This window comes from Monodon monoceros, unplaced genomic scaffold (assembly GCF_005190385.1).
Source record: "Monodon monoceros isolate NGI ecotype Baffin Bay Population unplaced genomic scaffold, NGI_Narwhal_1 Super_Scaffold_21, whole genome shotgun sequence".
In the NCBI taxonomy this organism is placed as follows: Eukaryota; Metazoa; Chordata; class Mammalia; order Artiodactyla; family Monodontidae; genus Monodon; species Monodon monoceros.
This window is the reverse complement of record NW_021703778.1, coordinates 96,522,699-96,547,755: the sequence shown is the minus strand read 5'-3', so window position 1 is coordinate 96,547,755 and position 25,057 is coordinate 96,522,699. Positions and strand designations below refer to the sequence as shown.

The following is a 25,057-nucleotide window of genomic DNA, read 5'->3' as shown; positions in this document are numbered from 1 at the left end:
GCCGCAGTCGCGTCGGCTAGCCTGCGAGTCTCAGAGGAAAAAGGGGCTCCAGAAGTGCGTGCCCCGGGCCGCTCACCCGGCGCTGCAGTTGTGGGGAGAAGAGAATAGAGGAGTGAAGAAGGGTGCATTTTCCATCTCACCTCAGTCCTCGGCTAGGAAAACCACGTAGCCCTGACCAGTGGGCTCAAGGCCCTGCTGGAAACTGGTGAGCCCGCGTTCAAAGACCACTCTTCTAGTCCTCTCTAATGTCAGAGGGCCCATGGTAAACAAAACGCCATGTATCAGGGCCTTTCTGTGCCAGCCCTGTCCTGGGCACTCTGGACGTTGTCAGAATATAGCGCAGGGGTCAGGGACATGGGCTTTGCGGTCAGGCATACCTGGGCTCCACTCACAGCTCTACCAATATCCTGATAGCCCCGGACCTTCTTAGCTTCATTCCTTCAGTATATTTTAGTTGTCTACAATGTACAAAGCCCTGTGCTCAGCTTCTGAGTTTCTTCAGATTTCTCTGACAGATGAAATGGATGTAAAGTGCTCAACATAGTGCCCGGTGCATAATAAACTCCCATATAGCTATCATTTATTAATGACTATTTTCAAATTAAATATAACAACTTTATGAAGTGATAGGATACCATTTTAAAATGAGGGAAAGGAGACAGACGTTAAGGAACTTAACTTTGCACAGCTGATAAATGATGGAGGTGGGATCTGAACACAGGTGGTCCTGTGCTTTTAATTCACTACTGCTTCTCAGATTGTGGATATCTCAACATTTTATGTAGACACAATTAAGGGTTAAATGTTTAGTGCAGTTACGAACTAGGGTGGCACATTATTACTGAATAAGATGCTTGGGTATGTACTGAAGATTTTAAGTATAGAAGACATTAGAGAAGAATTTATTGTGGTTTTTGCAGGTTCTGAGTGTATATGTCTCAGCTTGAGATGAGAAAATGAGAACAAGTAACAAGCATATTTTTTCAACTGTAAGTATCTTTTTACATTACTTTTCAAGGACCATTGACAACAAAAATTGTTATTTCTGATGTTGGTATATGCGCCTCTGTTTAAAAAGGGAGAAGTTGGGCCAATGAAAAGTCTATTTTCCATGTGATAACATGAGGAAATGGCTAATAGAAAATAAGCTTTTGCTTCTCATGAAACAACCTTGGAAGAGTCACATTTGGGAAAGGTTGAAACCCTTTCTTTCAACAGAAACTGAGACGGAGAGAGGAGGGGAAAAGCTTTATGTATCCTGAGTGCTAATCCCAGGGTGGGGATGCGGATTATTCAGAGTTGCTTCATTCTGCAGCTTCTCTTGGAAGCTCAGCTCAGTCAAACCAAGGAAACAGTTGCATCCATCACCAGCCACATAAGTCCTTAGGAGAGATATGCAGATCATGAGAGACTGTTACCTGAGGTTGGGGACCAATGGAGGGTGCATTACCTGCAAAACAGGTAGGCCTTTGCACCAAGAGCCTGAATATGGAGTGAGGAACACAAGTGGATAAGCTGTTATAAGATAGGCCACAAACCCTATCTTATAACCTCCCCCATTTACCCTGAGAGCTATCTCAGGAACTTTCTGGTAAAAAAAAAAGGAGAAGTTACTGTGAATAAGAGTCATCTGGAAGATTTCATTGAATAGGTGGGATTTGACTTGAACAGGGACTTAGTAATAGGTACAATATGAATAATAGAAAATGTGGGACAGGATAGAACATTGTAGGGAGATATGGTAGTAGTGACAAGGAAAACTAAAGGAATGGCTTGGTATACATTTGGGTTAGTATCTTACCTCTGCAACTTACTAGTGTGTGCCCTTAAAAGTTATTTAACCTTTTTAAACCTTATTTTCCTCATCTTTAAAATAAGGATATAATCAATCATTCATTTATTCAATGGCATATCATGTACCAAGCACCAAGGAGTCACTTCTAAGTACATACAAATGAAAGTGAGGCCCTTGATTTCAATGAATTTTTCAGCTCAACATTCAAAGAAGTACAATATGATAAGAGAAGTTATGTACAGGGAAGGAGAGAGAAGCAGGGATATCTAAATCTTCCTGGAGGCTTCAGGTAGAACTGGTTTTTGGGTTGAGGTTTTAATGATCCACGCACCCATCCATCCTACATATATTTTATGAAGCACTTGCTGTGTGCCAAGCCCGGTTCTAGGTAATGGAGATAGTAGTGGACAAATTAAAAAGTCAAAAATCCCTGTCTACCTAGAGACTATATTTATAGTTGATGTTTTATATATGCCTACTGAGGGTTACAGACAATAAGTTACATAAGTAAAATACATAATATGTTAGATATTGAAAGAACTGAGGAGAGAAAATAACTATAGAAGAGGGCTATGAAAATTTGGGGGGAGAGGGCTTGCTGGCATTCTAGTAGATGGCCAGGGGTGACTTTTCTGAGAAGTTCTGTGATTTTTGAGTTGAGCCCTGATAGAAAGAGGGAACCATGCTCATGCTCCATGTTTAGAGAACCCACTGCTCACCAGGCACTTTGCAAGAAGCTGGGAAAGGCCTTAAATGCTTTGCAAAGGTTTTTATCTTCTTTTTTTGTTGTTGTTATAAATTTATTTATTTTATTTATTTATTTTTGGCTGTGTTGGGTCTTCGCTGCTGTGCGCGGGCTTTCTCTAGTTGTGGTGAGTGGGGCTACTCTTCGTTGTAGTGTGTGGGCTTCTCGTTGCGGTGGCTTCTCATTGCGGAGCACGGGCTCTAGGCGCACGGGCTTCAGTAGTTGTGGCATGTGGGCTCAGTACTTGTGGCTCACGGACTCTAGAGCATAGACTCAGTAGTTGTGGCGTGCGGGCTTAGTTGCTCCGCGGCATGTGGGATCTTCCTGGACCAGGGATCAAACCTGTGTCCCCTGCATTGGCAGGCGGATTCTCAACCACTGCGCCACCAGGGAAGCCCCTCTTCTTCTTCTTTTTTAATCCAGTAGGCAATGGGAAATTATCGAAGAATCTTGATCATAGGTAGGGCATGCTTAGATTTGTGTCTTAGAAAACTCACTCAGAAGTTATATGGATAATGAAATGGAGGAGGCAAAATTAGAATAGCCATGCTGTCATCTGGAGGCTTCCTCCTCCTTGAATATCTGGTTAACTTAGGTGAAAATCTAATTCTGTGGCATGTGACAGTCTTCATGATACCTGTGAGTTCTCACAGCTTGCTCCTAGTGTGTGTCTGTCCTCTGTAGTCCTTAACCTTTAGGGCTATCTCCTTTTTAGCAAACCATTGAATATAGAACTTATTCATCAAGTTCTAGAAAAACACTCACTCATAGTTGTCTGTGTGTGTGTGTGTGTGTGTGTGTGTGTGTCTAAACACTTTACTGAAGATTTAGGAGTCACTATGGGATGGGGCTTCAACTGAAAGTATGTGGGGCCTTGGGAGCAAGTCAACCAGTACCAAGCGCATTCAACATAATTGCATTTGAAAGGAGTTCACACTTTCAGCATCTGTCATGCCTTTTGGAATATTTTAAAGACAGAAATTTTGAAACTGAGTTTTTTTTTCTAATTTAAGTAGAGTTGATTTACAATATTATATTAGTTTCAGGTATATAGCGTGGTGATTTAGTATTTTTACAGATTATACTCCATTAAGAATTATTACAAGATAATGGCTAGAATTCCCTGTGCTATACATATATTCTTGTTGCTTATCTATTTTATACATAGTAGTTTGTGTCTCTTAATCCTATACCCCTAGTTTGCCCCTCCCTTCTTCCTCTCCCCTTTTGTAACCACTAGTTGGTTTTCTATATCTGTAAGTCTATTTCTGTTTTGCATATACGTTCATTTGTATTATTTCCTAGATTCCACATATAAGTGACTTCATACAGTATTTGTCTTTCTCTGTCTGACTTATTTCAGTAAGCATAATATTCTGTAGGTCCATTCATGTGCTGCAAATGGTGGAATTTCATTCTTTTTTTAATGGCTGATTAGTATTCCATTGTGTGTACGTGTGTGTGTATATATGTGTGTGTGTATATATATATTTTATATATATATGTGCCACATCTTCTTTATTCATTTATCTTTTCATGGCACTTGGGTTGCTTCCATGTCTTGGCTATTGTAAATAGTGCTGCTATGATCATTGGGGTGTATGTATCTTTTCGAAGTATGGTTTTCTCTGGGTATATGCCCAGGAGTGGGATTGCTGGATCATATGGTAGTTCTATTTTTAGTTTTTTAAGGAACCTCCATACTGTTCTCCATAGTGGCTATACCAATTTACATTCCCACCAACAGTGTAAGAGGGTTCCCTTTTCTCCACACCTTGTCCAGCATTTACTGTTTGTACACTTTTTGGTGATGGCTGCTTGTTTTTATCCAATGACAGACAGAATCTCAATCTTAATTTCAATCCCTCCCTCTCTCTCTGTTCTCTTGTGGTTACTCTCTTGCCTCCTTTTAATTAACTATTAGAAAACCTTGAATTTGAACCTTGTTTTTCCTGTAGGTAGAATGTGTTACCCAGGGTTTTCAGAACCTTAACTGGATAGCATGGTGAATATTTGTTTGAAGACATTTTTGCAACCCAATTGTCCTCCTGTCATATATTTGATTCTTGTGCCTGTCTCCTTGACTTGGATGTGTATGCCATGACCAAGCTTGTATCTCAGTCGCTATCTTGGACTTTTAAGGGTAAGTCTAGTCAATTCTCAAAGCTTTTCTTTTTTTTTGAATTTGCCTTGCAGTTAGTTCAGGTGTTGGTTTTATTTGCCTTTATAGTTCTTCTCAGAAATTTTAAATCATTAAGCTCTACAAAATTTATGCGGTCAAGGACATGATCTGTCTTGGTCACCTCTGCATCCTCAGAGTCCAAAGCAGTACCAGGCATGTAACAGATGCACAGCAGGTATTTGTTAATGAATGAATGCATGACTGAATATTTACACAAAACTTTGTGGATTTTCTTAATTTTGTATTGGACTTTAAAAATTATTTCACTTTAAATTTGTGTTCTCTAAGAAAAAGCCAGAAATTGCATTTTTAAAGAAGATATTTGAATATACACAATTCTTCTTCTTTTGCTTTTATATAAAAAAGTAAAAATACCAAGTACCTTCTTTATTTCTTTTAAAAACTGAAATTCTGTATCCCCCAAGAATCTCTCTCTAAGCTTTTTTTCTATTTTAAAGATAGTAGGGTGTATATGTCAATCCCAATTTCCCAATTTATTCCCCCCTTTCCCCCCCAGTAACCATAGGTTTGTTTTCTACATCTGTAACTCTATTTCTTTTCTGTAAATAAATTCATTTGTACCATTTTTTAAGATTCCACATATAAATATCATATGATGTTTGTCTTTCTCTGTTTGACTTACTTCACTCAGTATGACAATCTCTCGGTCCATCCATGTTGCCGCAAAGGGCATTATTTCATTCTTTTTTATGGTTGAGTAATATTCCATTGTATATATATATACCACATCTTCTTTATCTACTCCTCTGTTGATGGACATTTAGGTTGTTTTCATGTCTTGGCTATTGTAAATAGTGCTGCAGTGAACATTGGGGTGCATGTATCTTTTTGAATTATGGTTTTCTCCAGATATATACCCAGGAGTGGAATTGCTGAATCATATGCTAATTCTCTTTTTTTAGTCTTTTGAGGAGCCTCCATATTGTTTTCCATAATGGTTGCACCAATTTACATTCCCACCAACAGTGTAGGAGGGTTCCCTTTTCTCTACATCCTCTCCAACATTTATTATTTGTAGACTTTTTGATGATAGCCATTCTGACAGGTGTGAAGTGATATCTCATTGTTGCTTTGATTTGCATTTTTCTAATAATCAGGGATGTTGAGCATCTTTACATGTCATTATTAGCCATCTGTATGTCTTCTTCAGAAAAATGTCTATTCAGATCTTCTGCCCATTTGTTGATTGGGTTGTTTGTTTTTTTGATATTGAGTAGTATGAGCTGTTTATATATTTAGGATATTAACCCCTTGTCAGTCATATTATTTGCAAATATTTTTCCCATTGAGGTTTTTTTTTAATTTATTTACTTTATTTTTGGCTGCGTTGGGCCTTCCTTGCTGTGTGCGGGCTTTCTCTAGTTTTAGGGAGCAGCGGCTACTCTTCATTGTGGTGGGCAGGCTTATCATTGTGGTGGCTTCTCTTGTTGCAGAGCACGGGCTCTAGGCGCACGGGCTTCAGTAGTTGTGGCACGTGGGCTCAGTAGTTGTGGCGCGCAGGCTTAGTTGCCCTGTGGCATATGGGGTCTTCCCGGACCAGGGCTCGAACCTGCATTGGCAGGTGGATTCTTAACCACTGCACCACCAGGGAAGCCCCCACATTGAGCTTTAATGCTTGTTAAAGCCTGTTCCTGCCCCCCAGTGATTGGCCTAGCATAGAGCTTACATCTGCTGCTTTCATCCCACCTCTTATCTTTCCTCTCTCCTCTTCCTCCTCCGTCTGTGGAGCAACCAATAAAACCATCTGCTCACCTGCAACTAATCTACCAAAATCTGTATTCCTCAGGTGTCAGTTTCTACTCCCAAATATCAAAGAATTTCTTTTATTATTGAAGTACAGTTGACTTACAATATTAGTTTCAGGTGTATAGCATAATAATTTGATATTTTTTATAGATTATATTCCCTATGCTGTATATTACATCCTTGTAACTTACTTATTTTACACCTAGTAGTTTGTACCTCTTATCCCCTTCATCTGTTTTGCCCCTCTTCCCATCACTGCCGCCTCTGGTAATGACTAGTTTATTCTCTGTATCTGTGAGTCTGTTTCTGTTTTGTTATAATTGTTCATTTGTTTTATTTTTTAGATTCCACATATAAATGAAAACATACAGTATTTGTACGCTCTACGTCCATCCATGTTGTCACAAATGGCAAAATTTGATTCTTTTATGGCTGGGTAATATTCCATTGTATACATATACCACATCTTCTTCATCCATTCATGTGTTGGTGGACACTTGGGTTGCTTCCATGTCTTGGCTATAGTAAATAATGCTGCTATGAACATTGGGTGCATACATCTTTTTGAACTCGTGTTTTTCAAAGAATTTTTCTAACAAAGACACCTCTCCCTTTCTAAGGTGAATAAAATCTCTTTCTCATCATATATTTCTAAGAGGATTTTTGGTGAATAAAATCTCCTCATCATCATGTATTTCCTTGAGAAAAATATTTGCCATCTCTGTATATTTTGCTACATGGCTTCTGAGGAAAGGGTGGCAGTGGCTGGGGTTGGGGAGTGGTCATTTGGGATCAGAAGGTAAAACGTAGTACAGCTGTATTTTACTTAAAGTATTTGGACCGCCTCCAACTCATAGGCTAGTATCGATCTCCTAAAGCGTTGCTGGAAATTTTCTCGAAAGCTCCATTGGTAATAATTCCTATTGGATTTCTGGGTCTAGTTAGGTAGCACCATCCTACCCCACTCTCTATGTGTTGGTTCAAATTCAGTAGCACTGGGGTTCTAGAGTTACCCTAAAAGCAGGCAGGATTCCCAGTATAGGACTTTGACCACATTTGTTCACCCTTAAGTCAGGGCTGACCACTGGACCGTCATTGACTATGGAGACCCCTCCAACTATTATAATACCAGGGTCTAGGCTAACCAAGGAGGGAAGGCAGAGCTATGGTATCTACCAAGCTTTTTTGTTTATGGTGTCAGGAGAGCTTGATGCTATGACCTTTCTCCTGTTTCTGGATCTTAATTTCTGGAGGACTGTTCTTCTCACAAGCACATTCCACCAAAAAACACCCATCTTCACAAGAGTGGGAACATATGGAGGTATTTCTCTTCTTAGCCTCCACCCCCAAGTGGTGCTGTGGATGGTAAAACTGTCGCCAACGGCTGCTAGATTCCAGGGGCAAATATGTAAGATATTACTGATGTCTTGTTTAGGACTGGCTTCCCAGCTAGGTAGAAATTCAGTCGTCATGGTTCGTGTTTAAGGCCCAGGGATTTTTCTAGTATGTTCTCTGATCCAAAGTAAGGAAGTCACTTACCCCGTAATGAGGGGGCTTTGGTGTTAGAAATCTGAACTTGGGTGACTGAGCTCCACCCTCTGCTCGGCTGGATTTGTACCCTTATTTCTAACCCTGACCAGTTCCTTCTCTTCCTCCCCTTGAATAACTTCTTTAAGAGCAAGGAGTGGGAAGGATAACTCACAATTTCACAGGGAGTTCTGAGCTGCTCCTGTGATGTTTTGCTTTAAAATCCTCCTACAGCAACTTTCTTCAACAAGCCTGAGTTTTCCAAACTGCTTTCTAATAGCAACGTGGAATGCTTTGTGGCAAAAGCTGCTTAAGTTTTAACACAAGCGTAAAGGTCATTTCTCCTTCCAGCTGTTACATTGTCAAAAATCTGACTTACAAATCCAGGCAGTTTACCACATTTTAAAGTATTGTTAAGCAGTCAGCTACCCAGTGTACCCCAAGGGATGCATTGGAAGCTTTGTGATCACATAAATTCCTAATTCTGGATCCTGCAAACTTTAATTATTGTCCACATCCCAACTGTCATTTCTCTAATAGTTCAGGGAATGTAAAAATCCTCCTTTCTGCGCTACCTGAAAATGTCTAAATTTCTTGTGGCATGTAGCATTTACTAGGGGTCCTGATAGTCAGTCACAAGTTCAGATCTCTGAAGGATCCTGTCCCAAGAAGAAGCAGGCATAGTAGGAATCTTTCATTAGACCTGTAATGACTTGCATTGTGTCCCCTAAAAAGACATGTTCAAGTCCTAACCCCCGGAACTGTGAATGGGACTTTATTTGGAAATAGGGTCTCTCCAGATATAATGAATTGTTTTGATATGAAATCATCCTGGGTTTAAGGTAAGCCCTAAATCCAGTGATGATTAGCCTTTTAAGAAAAGGACACAGAGAGACATATAGACACACAGTAGAAGGCCATGTGAAGATGGAGACAGTAAAGACCTCCATGTGTTTAAGGAACAAGTAGAAGGCTCAGGAATGGTGCTCAAGGAGGAAGTGGTACAAAATGAATGAGCTCAGAGAATGGTAGGGGTCAGATCCTGTGCAGCTTCGTAAACTATGGTAAAGAGTTTGGATTTTTTTTTTTTTTTTACATCTTTATTGGAGTATAATTGCTTTACAATGGTATGTTAGTTTCTGCTTTATAACAAAGTGAATCAGTTATACATATACATATGTTCCCATATCTCTTCCCTCTTGCGTCTCCCTCCCTCCCACCCTCCCTATCCCACCCCTCCAGGCGGTCACAAAGCACCGAGCTGATCTCCCTGTGCTACGTGGCTGCTTCCCACTAGCTCTCTACCTTACGTTTGGTGGTGTATATATGTCCATGCCTCTCTCTCGCTTTGTCACAGCTTACCCTTCCCCCTCCCCATATCCTCAAGTCCATTCTCTAGTAGGTCTGTGTCTTTATTCCTGTCTTACCCCTAGGTTCTTCATGACATTTTTAAGAGTTCGGATTTTATTCTAGATGTAGGGGAAAGCATTTGCAAGGCTTTAAGAAGAAAAACTGGTCTGATTTGAATTTTTAAGTGATATCTATTGCTGCCATGTTGTAGTTAGGTGAGGGGTTGGGGAGGATTTGTATGGTGTCAAATTAGCTAAACCTGAGTTATGTTTCCCAGAATTCCCTTCCCTGTAGTGCTCAGGGGTAGTGAGCCTCACAAGGAGCATTTTGTACGCTATTTGGAAGGCAGAAAGGAAGCAGTAGCCTATTGCTTTTACACTTGGAAGGTCAGAGCAGGGCACAAGACCCCACTACAATGCACCCACATTGCTGTGATCTGCTGGCTCACCTTACTGGCCTGGGACAGCATCTGGCTCACAAGTCCTGCTAGATTTTCTCCTTCAGCCTCGCTCCGCCCTGGGCCAGGATCATATTTAGCTCCATGACTAAGGGCATCAGCTTCTCCAGCGGGACACATACTCTCATTAAAGTTGGAGGCTCAGAGGTTGTGAGAGAATGACAGTAATTCCGAGTCTATCTTTATAGGTTCAAGTCTGTTCTCACAGGTTCTAGTTGATCCTCACATCTCCCTCTTTATATTCATCATCCCTTTAAGTGCCAGAGCCTGGGGCTGGCATGTACACTGTTTAATCAGCTTCCACAGTTGTAAGGTCAAAGCCCTATAACAAATTCATATGCATATGTATATGTGTGTGTGTATATGTATATATAGGTATTTACATATATGTGTATTTTATATATTTGTATAAATTTTGTAGTTTTTATTCTTATATAAAAGATTATAGTATATTTATATAAATATATTTAGTTATAAAATATGATATATATTATATATTTAAATATACTATATTTGAAATATGTTTTATTATATTTAAATATTTATTACATATAAAAATATTTTTATATATTATATATTTGTTTTATATATGCATATGTGTGTGTGTGTATGTGCATCCATCCTTGTGGTTCTGCTTCTCTGATTGGACACCACTGAAGCAGGGGCAAAAGTGAAAGCAGGTGCACTTGTTAAGTGGCCAATACCATTTAGTCCAGAACCAGAGATACAGAGATATCGTTATGGAGATGGAGAGAGATGTACTAATTTAAGAATTGTTTTGGATGTTGTATTAGGGTTCTTTAGAAAAACAGAACTGATTGGATGCATATAGAGAGAGAGAAAAGAAAGAAATTTATTATAAGGGATTGGCTCCTGTAATTATGGAGGCTGAGAAGTCCCAAGATCTGCAGTTGACAAGCTGGAGACACAGCAGAGCTGATGGTGCAGTTCTAGTTTGAGTCTGAAGGCCTGAAAACCAGGAGAGCTGATAGTGTAAATTCCAGTATGAAAGCTGGCGGACTCAAAACTGGAGAAGAGCCAATGTTTCAGTTTGAGTCTAAAGGCAAGAAAACACTGATGTATCACCTCAAATAGTCAGACAGAAGGAGTTCCCTCTTACTCTTTTTAGGTCTATTCAGGCCCTCAACTGATTGGACGAGGCCCACCAGCATTAGGGAGGGCAATCTGTTTTACTCAGTCTGCTGATTCAAATGTTAATCTCATCCAGAAGCACCCTCACAGACACACCCAGATAATGTTTAACCAAAGTCTGAGTACCCTGTGGCCCAGTCAAATAGACACATAAACTTAACTATCACAGAGGTAGAACTTACAAAATGTATGGATCTATATTGGATGCAGGTCTGGCTTCATGTGCAGTTGTACCAGGCCCCATACTTAGAAGGACTCCACAGTTGGTTTAATGCTTTGCTGTTGCTCTCTTGAAATTCTTGATAATTTTTCAACAAGAGTCCCTGCATTTTCATTTTTCACTGGGCCCCACATATTGTGTAGCTGGTCCTGATGGATGTGAGGAGTGAGGGGAATAAAAGGTTTAAGGATTACACTTGGGTTTTTGGATTAAATGACTAGGTGGATGGTAGTGCGTTGGAGGTGGAAATTGACAGAGAGCTCAAGAATTTTGATTTGAACATGTTAACATAGAGCTGCCTCTTAGACATGGTGGTAAGATATTTGTTGATTGCTTCCCCAGCATCCATTTCCCTCTTCCTGATTCCTAGCTAGACCTTGTTTCGCAGCCTTGTGGTTAGGGTTTGATTGGCTCTAGTTCCAGCCATCCACACGCTGTCCTGGCATGGCAGTCTCTGCCATATAGGGGCAAAGTAATCAACTAAGCTATATAAACTACTGGTGCTGTTTGTAATTCCCTTTAACCATAGACTAAAGAAGAAGGAGAACTGATTATTTGAGAAGGAGAGGCAGAGTCTGCAGAAATCAAGCCTAAAGTTTTCTCAATTTCAGGTCATGTATAATTGTGGGAAGAACTCCTTGTTTTCCCCAATATCTGTCTTTGCCATCTTCCTCCTTTGTTAGCTGAGCTCCTGTTAAAAAGACTACATTTCCTAACCTTCCATGCAGCTAAGTACAGCCTGTGATGATATTCTGTTTAATGGGCTGTAGGGGACATTGTGTGTGTAATTCCTCCTCGCTTCTTCCTTCCAACTGTCTAGAATTTATATGCATTGACAGGAATCTCAGTAGTAGGTAGCAGAAAAGAACCCTGGTCCTTTGACATCCTGAAGCCATGCCAGTTCTGGACTTCCTACTTCTTGTCTGTTACAAGAGAGCTAAAACTATCTTATTTAAGATAAGATTACTATCCACCGCTATTTTCGATTTCTGTCACATGTAGCCAGTGTTAATCCTAAATGATACAGTGTCCATATAATTAACTCCTTTTCTTTCAAGGGCACCTAAATGAATGCTGGCTTGATGCAAACAAGAGTCTAATTAGAACAATTTTTTTTCCTTAGTCAGACCTGTGTATATTTTCTACATACACACCAAAAAAAAAAAAAAAAAAGAAAGAAAAAAATCCTTTTACCCAATCCATATTTTGCTTTGACTTTTAAGTCATAGAAGAATTATAGATACTTTACCAGGATCTATTATTAAAAGCACTGCTACTTTCTCTAGGGAAGCAACAATTGCCACATTTTCCTGGCACTAGCTCACAGTTCATAAACCCTTGTTTAAAATTAACGCAAATCATTAAACAACACAGAAAAAAAATTCTTTTAAAATTACATAGTACAAGCTGCCTTCTGAGAGACTGGAAAAAGTGAGTTTACATGTAATCTCAGATAAGGTGACCAAATATTCTAAATTGGCTAAGACAGCCCCAACTCCCAGATTGCCCGCTGCTCTGGTTTCTGTGTCAGCACACGTCTTGTGGTTCTAGCCAGATGTCATCCAGCTTTAGGACAGGAATTCCTCCCCCTGCTCAGGAGAGCAAATAACTGAAAATGGGGAGAAACAAACTGAAAGTATAAATGGCAAAAAACTAAAGCATGGTTACAATATTTTGGTTCTTTGTTTGACAAAGTGTGGAAGCATTTGTCAATGAATACTGTTTAGTTTGGTGTCTTTCACACTGTGTATTGCATGACCCATTTCTAGGGTGTGATTGATATTTTAAAAAAGTGATATGGACTACAATAGGCTAGAAAATGCCAGAGTGCATTGCACTACTATTTTTCAGAAATTTCTGTTTGTGTTTTGTCTGTGAGTCTTTGGTACAAGAGGGTGAATAAATGAAATTTAAAACCACTAAATTTTAGTTATGTATGACTGCACTCCCCAATGTTTCTTGAATCATACAGCAATATTAAGAAATGTTAAGCCTTCCATTCATAATATATTTAACCTATGTAACAGTAACAGCACTTGTGAGTCCATCACTTCCTTGGGTGGGGTTTTCCCTTCAAGTCCCAGACTCACATAAGTTTTCCAAGGCTGTTCCAGGGACTTTACAAGTGTCCAGGACTATTGGGTGAGGTGCTGTCTACAGGGGATTGGTCAGTGGATAGTTCACTCTTGAAGTTCACTGGAAGTTCACATGGTGTTTAAAGACTAAATTGAAGTTAGCCAATTGGACAAGGAGAGAATGGCATTCCAGGTAGAAGGAGCAGTATATATTAAACAGAAGAAAGAAATAGTAGATTGTACGTGTTCACAGTATCTTACATATAATTTTGAAATCCAAGAAGTTCTAAAAGCTGAAAGCTTTTCCTTAATCCATTAGGCAGGAAAACCTGACTCAATCTGAACTCATTGGTGTGCTGCATTTGTCAGGGACCCATCAGGAAACAGATGGTATTCTCAAATTGGGATCGTTGAAAGAGGATTTAATAAACAGACTCATTCAAAGGTGTGGGGGGAGTGCTGGCACAGGGATAGGAATGTGATAGTGGGACAGGAGAGTTGTGATCCCAAGACACATGTCCCTAGGAGACGAGAGGAGAGAGTGGTTCTTGGAGGCCAGAAGGAAGGAGTCATGGGAAGAAGACTGCGTAAAGAGCAACTGCCTCCAGATGACTGTCCTTCAGGAGAGGGAAACACCCCAGGCTCCTGGATAGCCTGCTGGGCTCCCCATTGGCTGTATCCCATTAGAAACCTGGGGGCAGTGGAGTGTGGGGCTGAAGCGCAGATAGGTCAGTTTCCCAGGCACAGAGCAGGTGCAAAAGGGCGGATTATAGATCTGGAGGAAGCAAGGGAAGTGGCTCAGTGGCAAAACCAGACCCCAACCGACTGAGGCCATTTGTGGCCTTATTACACTTAATGTGAATATTCTAGGTTTGCTGCAGAAACATTTATGTGTTTGATATGAGTTGATGCCTTAGACCATCTGGGGTGTTATGTAACATATATACATATACATCTATCTATTTATCTATGCATGGGATTACCTGTTGAAAATCTAAAATGTTCTGAATTCTGAAATGCTTGTGGCCTCTGGGGTTTCTGTTAAGAGCATACCTACAAACAGTAAACTGGAGACATTTCCATATGGCTAGAAGATTTTGTACGTGGGGAGTTAGAAGGCAGGAGAGTAGGCTGGAAAAGTGGACTGGAGCCATGACAGAAAGAGGCTTTTATGTCAGGCCAAGAGTGTGGACTTGGTTGTAAATGGTGGGGATTGATAATAAAGACTTTTAAAGGGGATGACAAGGTTATGCATGTGTTTTACAAAGATCACTCTGGCTATAATGCACAGACTGGGTTGTACTCTCCTGGGCAGCAGAGCATATGATGGCCTGGGTTTGGCGTTTCTCTCATATCTCAGAGTAGAGAAGGAGCAGGGGAGGGAGGCAGGGAGGGGTGAAAGGCTGGCTCTAGTGACTCACAACTGCACAGATGACACTTGAACAGAATGTGGAAGAATCAGAGAAACACCTGCTGGGGACCAGAAGAGGACACTATAACAATTTCAGATGTCATGTTCAGCACCGCTTAGTAAGCTGCTTAACAAGGCTTTTGCCAGCATTGCAGATATATTTCACTGCTCGTCAACCGAGAGAGATACTGTTCCCTTGCTTTTTTGGATCATATATTCTTCTTAAGAGAAATGAATAGGGACCCACAGGCGTTAAGTGGCAGTAATTACCCAGTGAGCCTGTGATAGAATCTGGACTAGTCTTCTAACTCTGGGCCGTGTTGTTTTTATCACAGCACACTGCCATCCAGTCAGTCTGCAGTATGGTGATGGTCCACATAAATGTGTACTTGAGTTTCTAAAAAGAAAATATAGAAGTAAAAGACTAGTGTATTAACTATTGACTTATCAGTCTTTGGAAGGTATAATTTTTTCCTCTTCAAGTTTTAATGAAAATAAAACCTCAAAATCTATAGCATTAAGCAAAATAAAAGTCTAGTAAAGCTAGCACAGTAGTTTATGCATAATTATGGAAAAACTGGTACACAAAGTGATTATATATCATGGCTCACTTTGTCAAACTTATTACACAGTTTATTTATAATTCTTAATCTTTCTCAAATTGTTTAATGGTTTCCATATGCTTGCTTGTGTTTTAATTCATGTGCATTTAGTGAATCTCACCTACCACAAGCAAGTGAAAGTCTATAAAATAAAAATTTATCTCCTTTTCGCCACTACCCCTCCCCGTTCAACACTTTCTCCAGGGATAACCACTCTTAAGAGGTGTGTTCTATTTTTTCAGGTTTGTATCCAAGCCTGCCTATATGTTACAGACATAAAAAACCAAATGTTTCTTATGTTGTTTTCCCACAAAAATGGCATAGCACCATGACAGTGTTCTGCAACTTGCTTTTTTCACTTGATATGTTACATATATATTCATGTAAATATTAATGATTGCTTTGTGTTCTATTGCAAGGATTTTCTTTAATTTAACCATTCTGTAACTGATGGTAAATAGGCTCTTTTAAAGTTTTTATTATGACAAATAATCCTTCAGATTAACATCCTTGTACTACTTCTTAGTTGTAAATACTTGAAAGACCTTGCTCTCTAAGGTCTTTGGCCAAAGTATATATTTTGTAGGAACTGATAACCTCTTTTTTCTTAAACCTTCTCTTGGAAGTCATTCATATTAACCTATAAACACAGCAACAAAAAGCCATTTTATTGAATTTTAGGCAAATGATAAAAGTGACTAAGAGGTTTTAGATCCGGTAGACACCATTAATATCTTGCTATTTTCTCCTTTAGCTCACTCATCTCAGTTTCTTAAGCAAGGTCATTCTGGAGACTACTCTTAAAAAATTCTTCTTTGGAGTTTACTTCATCATATCTTTTATCTTAAGAACATCTAAGAGGAACAAACCTGAGAAAGAATCTCCAGGTTAAAGAGGTGGAGGTTGCTAGAAGTTAAAGCAGTGTTTCTGCCCTAGGGAAGTGACATGCTAAAGGGCTGTGGCACCCAGGACATTTTCTAACTCTCTGCTTTCCACCTTTGCCTCAAATAATGAGCTCCTCTGAGAGGAGCAGTGCGTGGTGGCTAGGAGCGTGGACTTACGCACTCATCAGCTGTGGGCCTGGAGCAGATGACTTAACTTCTCTGTGCTGCAGTTTCTTCATCTGTTAAAACAGGGATGGTGATGATGATGATATTGCCTACTCTGTAGGGTTGTTGTGAAAAATCAGGGATTTATATTTATAAAGCACTTACAGGGCCTGGCATATAAAACGCACTATATAGGTATTTGTTAGATAAAATGCACAATGTTATAGGCACTGTGAAGTCTCCTGAAGAAGCAACTGTTCATGAAACTTTTCCAAAGTTCAAATATAGCTAAAGTTGCTCAGAATATCATGTGAAAAATCTCCCTTCTCCTCCTTATCAGACCTTCACTATAGAACTTTCTCTATTCAGTACTCACAGAAGCCCTATATTTCGGTGGTTTGTTCTGGATTTCTAACTTCTAATGAGAAATGATATTTTCTTTAGGTTAAAAAAAAAGCAGGTTAAAAAATGGACAGATACTGGGTGTCTATTTCCTCACAGTTGTTAGCACATTCTTTTTGTTCAACAAAATAGTCTAACAAGAAGAGGAGATTTGCAAAAACATATCATAGAAGAAATCGAGTCAGATTTCAGAAACATAAGTACAGAAACAAATTGGATTGTCAGGAGACATAACCTTCTGAACATAAGAAAATGATAGAAAATTCATTGACAGTATATATTTATAACCCACATTTTCACATTCTTTGTTGTTTTGTTGTGTTTTTTTTTTTGGCCACACCATGCTGCTTTCAGGATCTTTGTTCCCCCACTAGGGATTGAACCTGGACCCCAGCAGTGAAAGCACTGAGTCCCAACCACTGGACCTCCAGGGATTTCCTATAACCCACATTTTCAGATTTTATTATTATAACTATTAGAAATACAGACAATTTTTATTTAATCAAGAGCTGGTTAGCCAGATCTGAGATTTTACAAGTCTTTTGTTACTTTTTTCTTTTCATCCTGCCCCTGCAATATCCTGCATTTTGATCAGTTTCAAAGCATAGGAAGTCAGGTATGAGATTTGTTTCTCTTAATATGGTTAGACTTCCAAGGCAAACTGTGTAGTGTTTTACTTCCTCTTTAGCAGGAAGGTACAGAATGAAAGGGCCCTTCCTTCTGGGGGCCTCTGTATTCTCTGGAGTAGTTGACCGTAGCCTTGGGCTAAGCACTCTGACCAAGTAGTTTTATATTCTTGTCTGATGTATTATGATTTAGTTTCACAACAGAGTTGAATGTCTTACTTCCTCATACTATCACTAACAGGATTTGGGGGCTTGACGCCAACTTTTAATACCAACTTCAGCATAGAATCGTGCTTGTAGGACTTTGGAGAGGATTTCTGATACTGAAAGAGGGAGGGAAAATTAGCTTGCTGTGGGTAGCCACTGAAGTACCTATGGAGAGTTGGCATTCAAACTTTCAGACTTGATTAAAACACTAGGAAAGAAAAAAAACCTCTAGGAAAGAAGCTGTAGCAGATATAGCTGTAGCCACCTTGTAATTGGGTATCGTGTGTGTTTGTTTCTTTTATACTTCGCCTTGTTCCAGAAAGTTGAGCAATTATCATATGGTTCCTCTTCCAGGACAACAACAGGAAAAGATGGAGCTCTTGTTTCTTTTCTTCTCCTTGGCCTGCATAGGCCTGTGTTTAACTGTGTAATAATTTCTTTTAAAATTAGAGTTGCTCAGGCAACTATACCCTTTACTTTCTAACTTGACCCCATTTCCTGATGAATGGTCTTTTTATTTCTTAGCTAAGTCCTAAAGGTTTTCACATTCTGCAGTTTTCTCTGCTAAATAGCTCTAGGCATAATTGCTTATAAGATCATAGGCAACCATAAAACCTTAGATTTTTTTAAGGAAGCTTAGAGACCATTTAATCCAACCCCCTCATTTTATTTTATTTTATTTTTAATTTTTTTCCCCTCATTTTATAGTTAAAGAAATTGAGTCCCCAAGAGGGTAAATATCTTGTTCAATGACATCCAGCTAATTTGTAAACCGGGTAGAATTTTTCCCAAGGTAATTTTTTTGGCTTGACTAGAATTACAACTAAAACCATTTTAAAGGCCACATACTTTTCCATCTTGGTCCTTTTGAAATATCATATGGATATAATGTACAGTAGACAAATTTACAAAATCTTGACTCCTAATTCTGAGAAACACTGTGATGTGAGAAATTGTTAAAGAGGTTTGGAATTAACATGCTTGTTAATAGACCATTTCTTACAACTCTGGTCTCAGATGTACAAGTTAATTGAGGGTTGGCTAGGTCAGCCTAAAGAGATTGCTTTGCTTTACCTAATGACCTTTATTTTGGTGAGGGAGGGAGTTGAGGGAAAATGAACCAATGCAAATAGAGAAAAATAATGTCAACATAGGAATCAGATTAGGTTCAATAACCTATTGTCATTACTATTAATATAATATCACACTTTGTGCCTACAAGATCATAACTCTAGTTTGGCAAAATGAAGACCAGTAAGAAATTATAAATTACCTTTGTGTCGATAACTTGCATCTAGCAAGAGCCAAAGGTGAAAAGTCTGTAGCTTCCCCATTCTCTTTCTGTTGCCCACTTATACTGGTTAGTGAGTCTGTCTATGTAGCCACAAATAACTCACAGAATCTTTGAAGAGTCACCCTTCTTGACCTCTCTATGCCTCTCTTTGCAGGATAGTGTATCCCACAAACAGGCCCATCTCTAATATTTGTGAGCCTGAGGTGAATGCACAAATGGTTATTTTCACAAATCCGCCCTAAGTGGGCCACCTACCCTTCTGTTCATACTGACCTCAAAGAAACTTGTGTATAAGTGTGCAGACTATACCCTACATATTCAAGTTCTGTCCATAACTCCAAACACAAACTATACAAACAACTACCTCTTAACTACACTTTGGGCAGTATGGTCTGCCCCTAATTGTACAGAGAGGAGCAAAAGCCCAAGCAGGCCCTGGAAGTAGGCTCAGAGCTTCATGAGCAGGGAATTCTGGACATCCTGGTTAGGGAGAGCTTGGTTTAGAAGAGGATAAGAAGGTTACAGGTGGTCAAACACCCTTGGACTCACAGACCCACCATTGTTCGTGTGCAGGGGAGGAGGAGGGCCAGTAGAGGGCCTTCTAAAGCATGGGACCCAGGAAAGAAGTTCTGGTTAATTGGATCAAGAGCAGTACTGCCAACAAAAAAACTCTGGGATGGAGCCCTCCTATAGACATTGTCTTGGGTTGGACCTGTACAGAGTATGGAATCAAAGATGTCTGATGGCCAGAAAGGAGTCATTTTTAAAACGGGAGGTTCAAGAGATTGAAAAAAGCATCTAAAAGAACAAGACTGTTCAAAAGTTTGTCATGTCAGGACTGAAAGGAATATTCAAGATCAGCTAATAAAGATGGAATGAGACTACAAAGACAGACAACTTGCTCAGGGTCAGACTGCAAGTTAGTAATAGAGCTCAGCCAAAAACTTGGAACTTGGGCTGCCAGGTTCTCAGGACTGGGTTTCTTCCACAACCCTGTGCTGAATCCCTTTGATGTAAAACTGTAAGCCAAGATGGAAGAAAGATGGCCACAGGGTAGCTCTTATACTGTGAGTCTTTTCAACAGTGTGACAAAGCAGAATGGCAAATACCAATGGTTTCTACTGAAAATCAAAGATCAGTCAGCCTCTGTGTGTGTGTGTGTGTGTGTGTGTGTGTGAGAGAGAGGGAGAGAGAGAGAGAGACAGGGAGGAAGAGAGAGAGAGAGAGAGAAAATCAGGTAAGGAAAGAGAGGGGAAGCACTAAAATACAGGGGCCAATGTCTTGGTGGGGATGTTGAGCATCAGAGAAGCTCTATCTCTTTTTATGAGTCAAAACCAGGAAGTGATATCATCATTAGATGGTTCAACTGGGGAACTTGGTACAATGAGAAAAGGTAGAAATGAGGAAGGGAGCTATAGGGTGTCTGAATTAGTCCCTCACTCCTGTTTGCCGCCACTTTGGGACTCTATTTCAACTTCATTCATACCCTCCTACACTGTCAGTAATGTTTGTTTTAAAAATGAAGGTCAGGAAGAGGGAGATGTCCTGGAACCTTTGAAGGTATATTCTCAAGATGCTGATGTAATTCCTCCACATAATATTGATGAGAAAACAACCCAGAGGGACTTCCCTGGTGGCACAGTGGTTAAGAATCCGCCTGCCAATGCAGGGGATGCAGGTTCGAGCCCTGGTCTGGGAAGGTCCCACATGCTGCAGAGCAACTAAGCCCGTGCACCACAACTACTGGGCCTGCGCTCTAGAGCCCACGAGCCATAACTACTGAAGCCCATGCTCCTAGAGCCCATGCTCCACAACAAAGAGAAGCCACCACACTGAGAAGCCCGCACACCACAACGAAGAGTAGCCCCCTCTCTCTGCAACTAGAGAAAGCCCGTGTGCAACAACGAAGACCCAGTGCAGCCCAAAAGATAAATAAATAAATAAATAAAATAAGTTTATTAAAATAATTTAAAAAAACAACCCAGAGCAGGAGGAAGGTGAGGAGGAAATGGCAGCTTCTCAACTCCAGTGATTATCCCTCACATTCACGGTGAGAGCCATGAAAATCCTCCTCTTGGTCTGTGAGGAACTACATGACCTGGCTGTTTTTCCACTGCTAGTAGGGACCTAGGAAAAACTGTGCACATTTCTGAGTAACTCTCTGCATCATACTCAATGGTGAAAAGCTGAAAGCATTTCCTCTAAGATCAGGAACAAGACAAGGATGTCCACTCGCACCACTTTTATTCAACATGGTTTTGGAAGTCCTAGACGTGGCAAGCAGAGAAGAAAAAGAAATAAAAAGAATCCAAACTGGAAAAGAAGTAACACTGTCGCTGTTTGCACATGACATGATACTATACATAGAAAATTCTACAGATGCTACCACAAAAGTACTAGAGCTCATCAATGAATTTGGTAAATTTGCAGGATACAAAATTAATACACAGAAATCTGTTGCATTTCTATACACTACCAACGAAAGATCAGAAAAAGAAATGAAAGAAACAATCGCATTTACCATCACATCAAAAAGAATAAAATACCTAGGAATAAACCTACCTAAGGAGGCAAAAGACCTGTACTCCAAAAACTAAGATGCTGATGAAAGAAATTGAAGACGACACAAACAAATGGGAAGATATGCCATGCTCATGGAGTTGAACAATTCGTATTGTTAAAATTATTCCACACCCCAGGGAAATCTAGAGTTTCGATGCCATTCCTATCAAAATACCTATGGGGTTATTTGGAGAACTAGAACAAATAATTCTAAAATGTGTGGGGAAACACAAAAGAACCTGAAGAGTCAATACAATCTTAAGAAAGAAGCACAAACCTGGATATATCATGCTCCCTGATTTCAAACTATACTACAAACCTAGAATCATCAAAACAACATGGTATTGGCACAAAAGAAATACGCACAGATCCATGGAACAGAACTGAGAGCCCAGAAATAAAGCCATGCTTATATGGTCAATTCCTCTGTGACGAAGGAGGTGAGAATATACAATGGGGAAAAGATAGCCTCTTCAATAAACGGTGTTGGGAAAACTGGATAGCTACACGCACAAGAATCAAACTGGGATCCTTTTCTCTGCAAAGGTAACCTCAAAACGAATCAAATACTTCAACACATGGCCTGAAGCCACAAAACCCTAGAAGAAAACATCAGCAGTGTGCTCTTTGACGTCAGTCTTAGCGATATTTTTTTGGATCTGTCTCTTCAAGCAAGGGAAATGAAAGCAAAATAAGCCAGTGGGACTCCATCAACTGAAAGGCTTTTCAACGGCAAAGGAAACCATCCACAAAACAAAAAGGCAGCCTACTGAACATGAGAAGATATTTGCAAACAATATATCTGAAAAGGGGTTCATATCCAAAATGAACCAAGAACTCATGCAACTCAACCTCCAAAAGACAAAAACCCAAGTAAAAACTTGGCAGAAGACCAAACATTTCCCCAAGGAAGATACACAGATGGCCAACAGACACATAAAAAGATGGTCAGCATCACTTATTATTAGGGAAATGCACATCCAAACCACAATGAGATGATCACCTCACACCTGAAAGAATGGCTGTCATCCAAAAGACACCAAATAACAAGAATTGGTGAGGATGTGGAGAAAAGGGAACCCTCATGCATTTTGTTGGAAATGTTCCTTGGTACAGCCACTATGACTATGGAAAACAGTTCAGAGGCTCCTCGAGAAATTAAAAATAGAACCACCATATGACACTGTAATTACACTTTGGAGTATCTTTCTGAAGGAAGCGAAAACACGAATTCAAAAAGATACATGCACCTCTAAGTTCACAGCAGCTTTATTGACAATAGCCAATATATGGAAGCCACCAAAGTGTCCATCAGTTGGGTAAAGAAGACATATATATGGGTCATTCTCTGAAACAGGCAGAGAGTGGAGTTGGCTATGGTCGTGACAAAGCTGACACCTCAGTAGTCCCAACGGAAGGTTCCCAGAATGAATTGATTTGCAGGAGTCAGCATGCCTGCAGCCTTCCACCCTTAGGCCTCGGCCCCCAGATGGTGTACCTTTCACAGGAGAGATTTATTTCCTGCTTTCAGGGAGACAGACAGGAGGTGGAAATTGTCTTTCTTGCATGGGTCTTTCCTTCTCTAACATTCATTAAAGGAATATGTCATTAAGGAAAAAAAAAAAAAAAATGAAGGCCAGGAAATAAAATGTATTGAAGTAGCAAGTATGGTCTAAGCACTGATTGATAGTGTTAAAATAAATTAATATTTGTGGCCTATGAAAAAAAGAATTAGACTGGAGTACAGAATTTGTATTCCAGACCTAACCTTGCAGCAAGCCGTTTAACCTCTGTAAGTTGGTTTTCCCAAAGGTAAACAGCAAATAAGAAAGTTAGCTCTTAATATTTATGACCACAAAAAAAAAAAAGGAGGGGAGGACCCAAATGTCAACAACAGGGAAATAAATTATGGAAGTTTTAAATGCTACAATATTGTCAGCATTAAAAATGTCAGTTTTGAAAATTTTTAGCAACATACTAAAAATTCATAATATGTTGCGTAAAACATGATTCAGAAACTATATATTGTTATGCCAATTTTAAAAAATAGATGATTATAAAATACTTGAAACAAACACATCAAAATGTTAATTTTATTGTATCTGGGTGGTAATTAGAGATGTATTTTAATTTTCTTCTTTATATAGTATTTTCACTACTTTCCAAATTGTGTCTTATGTCCATATACTAATTTTACCATTAGGAAAAGATGTTGTTTTTAATGTTGTTTTAACAGATGTTGCTTTAGCCTAATTCATAAGGATGTTGTGAGGAAAATGAAATAATAGGAGTTTAAAAATTGAATTCTGACAGACATGTGCTAAACAATCCAAGTATTTATGTTAAAAGAAAATTTTGATGTATGTCTCCATGTATAGCTTTTTTTCTTAATAATGAATGGAGGTGCCTGGAAGTAATTATCTCAGTCATTAGAGGGGCACAGTATATAGCCACTACCCCTTTAGGGCTAGTTTTGTTTGCAGACCCTTGTGTCCAAGAAAAAGTCAGATAGACCTTGGCCGTTATATAGCAACTTTATCCAGTCATCAGGAGGGATAGCTAGCTCTTTGGGAAAGTCTTTGTGCCCGAGGTGGGAAGTGTGTATACAGACTCTTTTTTTTCTGTGGCTTCAATTTCAGCCCCTCTTCTCAGTAGGCAGCAACCATTATCTCATGTCATTCCCCATGGAAGCTGCTGGTAAGTTGGAAGAGGGTTAAAATAGGTTCTTGGGAAATACAAGAAGGCAGCAAGTAGGGGTGCAAGTGGGACTAGGACCAGAATTAGCTTGGCATCTTGCTAAGATAAGATAAGGTAGGTGACTACTACCACTTATGGATTGCTCTGTCAAGTACTTGCTAGTCATGATCTCATTCAATCCTCTAAAAATATGAGCTAAGTCATGTTATTTCTTTTTTCTTCTCCTTCTTCTCCTCCTTTTTTTTTTTTTTTTTTAAACTGGAGAACTGAAGCTCAGAGAGGCAAAAAATCTTGTCTAAGATCACACAGCTAATAAATGCTAGACCTGGAGTTTGACATCAGGTTTTACTGGCTCTGAAATTTGTGCTTTTTACAATAAAGTTCAGCAAGTTCCAGAATTGTTTAACACCAGATTCACTCAAGGAGAATTTTGAAAATACAGATTCCTAAGTCCTATCCCTAGAAATTCTGATGATTTAGTAGGTCGGGAATGGGACCAAGGAATCTGTACTTTAAAAAGCCTCGTTGATTTGCTGGTCAGGGAGGTTCGAGGACCACTGCTTCATTCCACATTGCTGCTCCCATATCAGCCATGAGACAGGATGTGTTCTTGTGCATGGACCTGAAGACTCCACCCAATGAGTGAGTGATGCTGGAGGAAGTATTACATGTGAACTGCACACCCAGCACAAAATCCTCCACTCCTGACCCCTGTCAATTCTTCAGTTTCATCTGTCTCTCTCACAAAGTCAGAATTGGGGAAAACCAGCCAACTGGGAAGAGTGCTAAAACAAAACATGTAAGTGTACCATGATAGAGGAAATTACTTTTAGTAGAACTCTTCACTGAGACCTGAACTGTGTTAAAATTGACAAGAAGAAACCAAAAACGAAAAAAGAAAACAAGAAAAGAAGAAACCTCTTCGGGTAGTGAGTGT

At 39.6% G+C, this 25,057-nt stretch overlaps 1 long non-coding RNA gene across 1 annotated transcript in view; it reads left to right on the top strand.

Annotated features, from left to right (window-relative positions):
• The first annotated feature begins 7 nt into the window (after positions 1–7).
• LOC114903427 overlaps positions 8–25,057 on the top strand; it is a 34,957-nt gene continuing 9,907 nt past the window's right edge. Inside the window, exons 1-2 of the long non-coding RNA XR_003795727.1 lie at positions 8–205; positions 921–989. This is a non-coding gene — a long non-coding RNA (uncharacterized LOC114903427). The remainder of the gene's footprint in view (positions 206–920; positions 990–25,057) is intronic.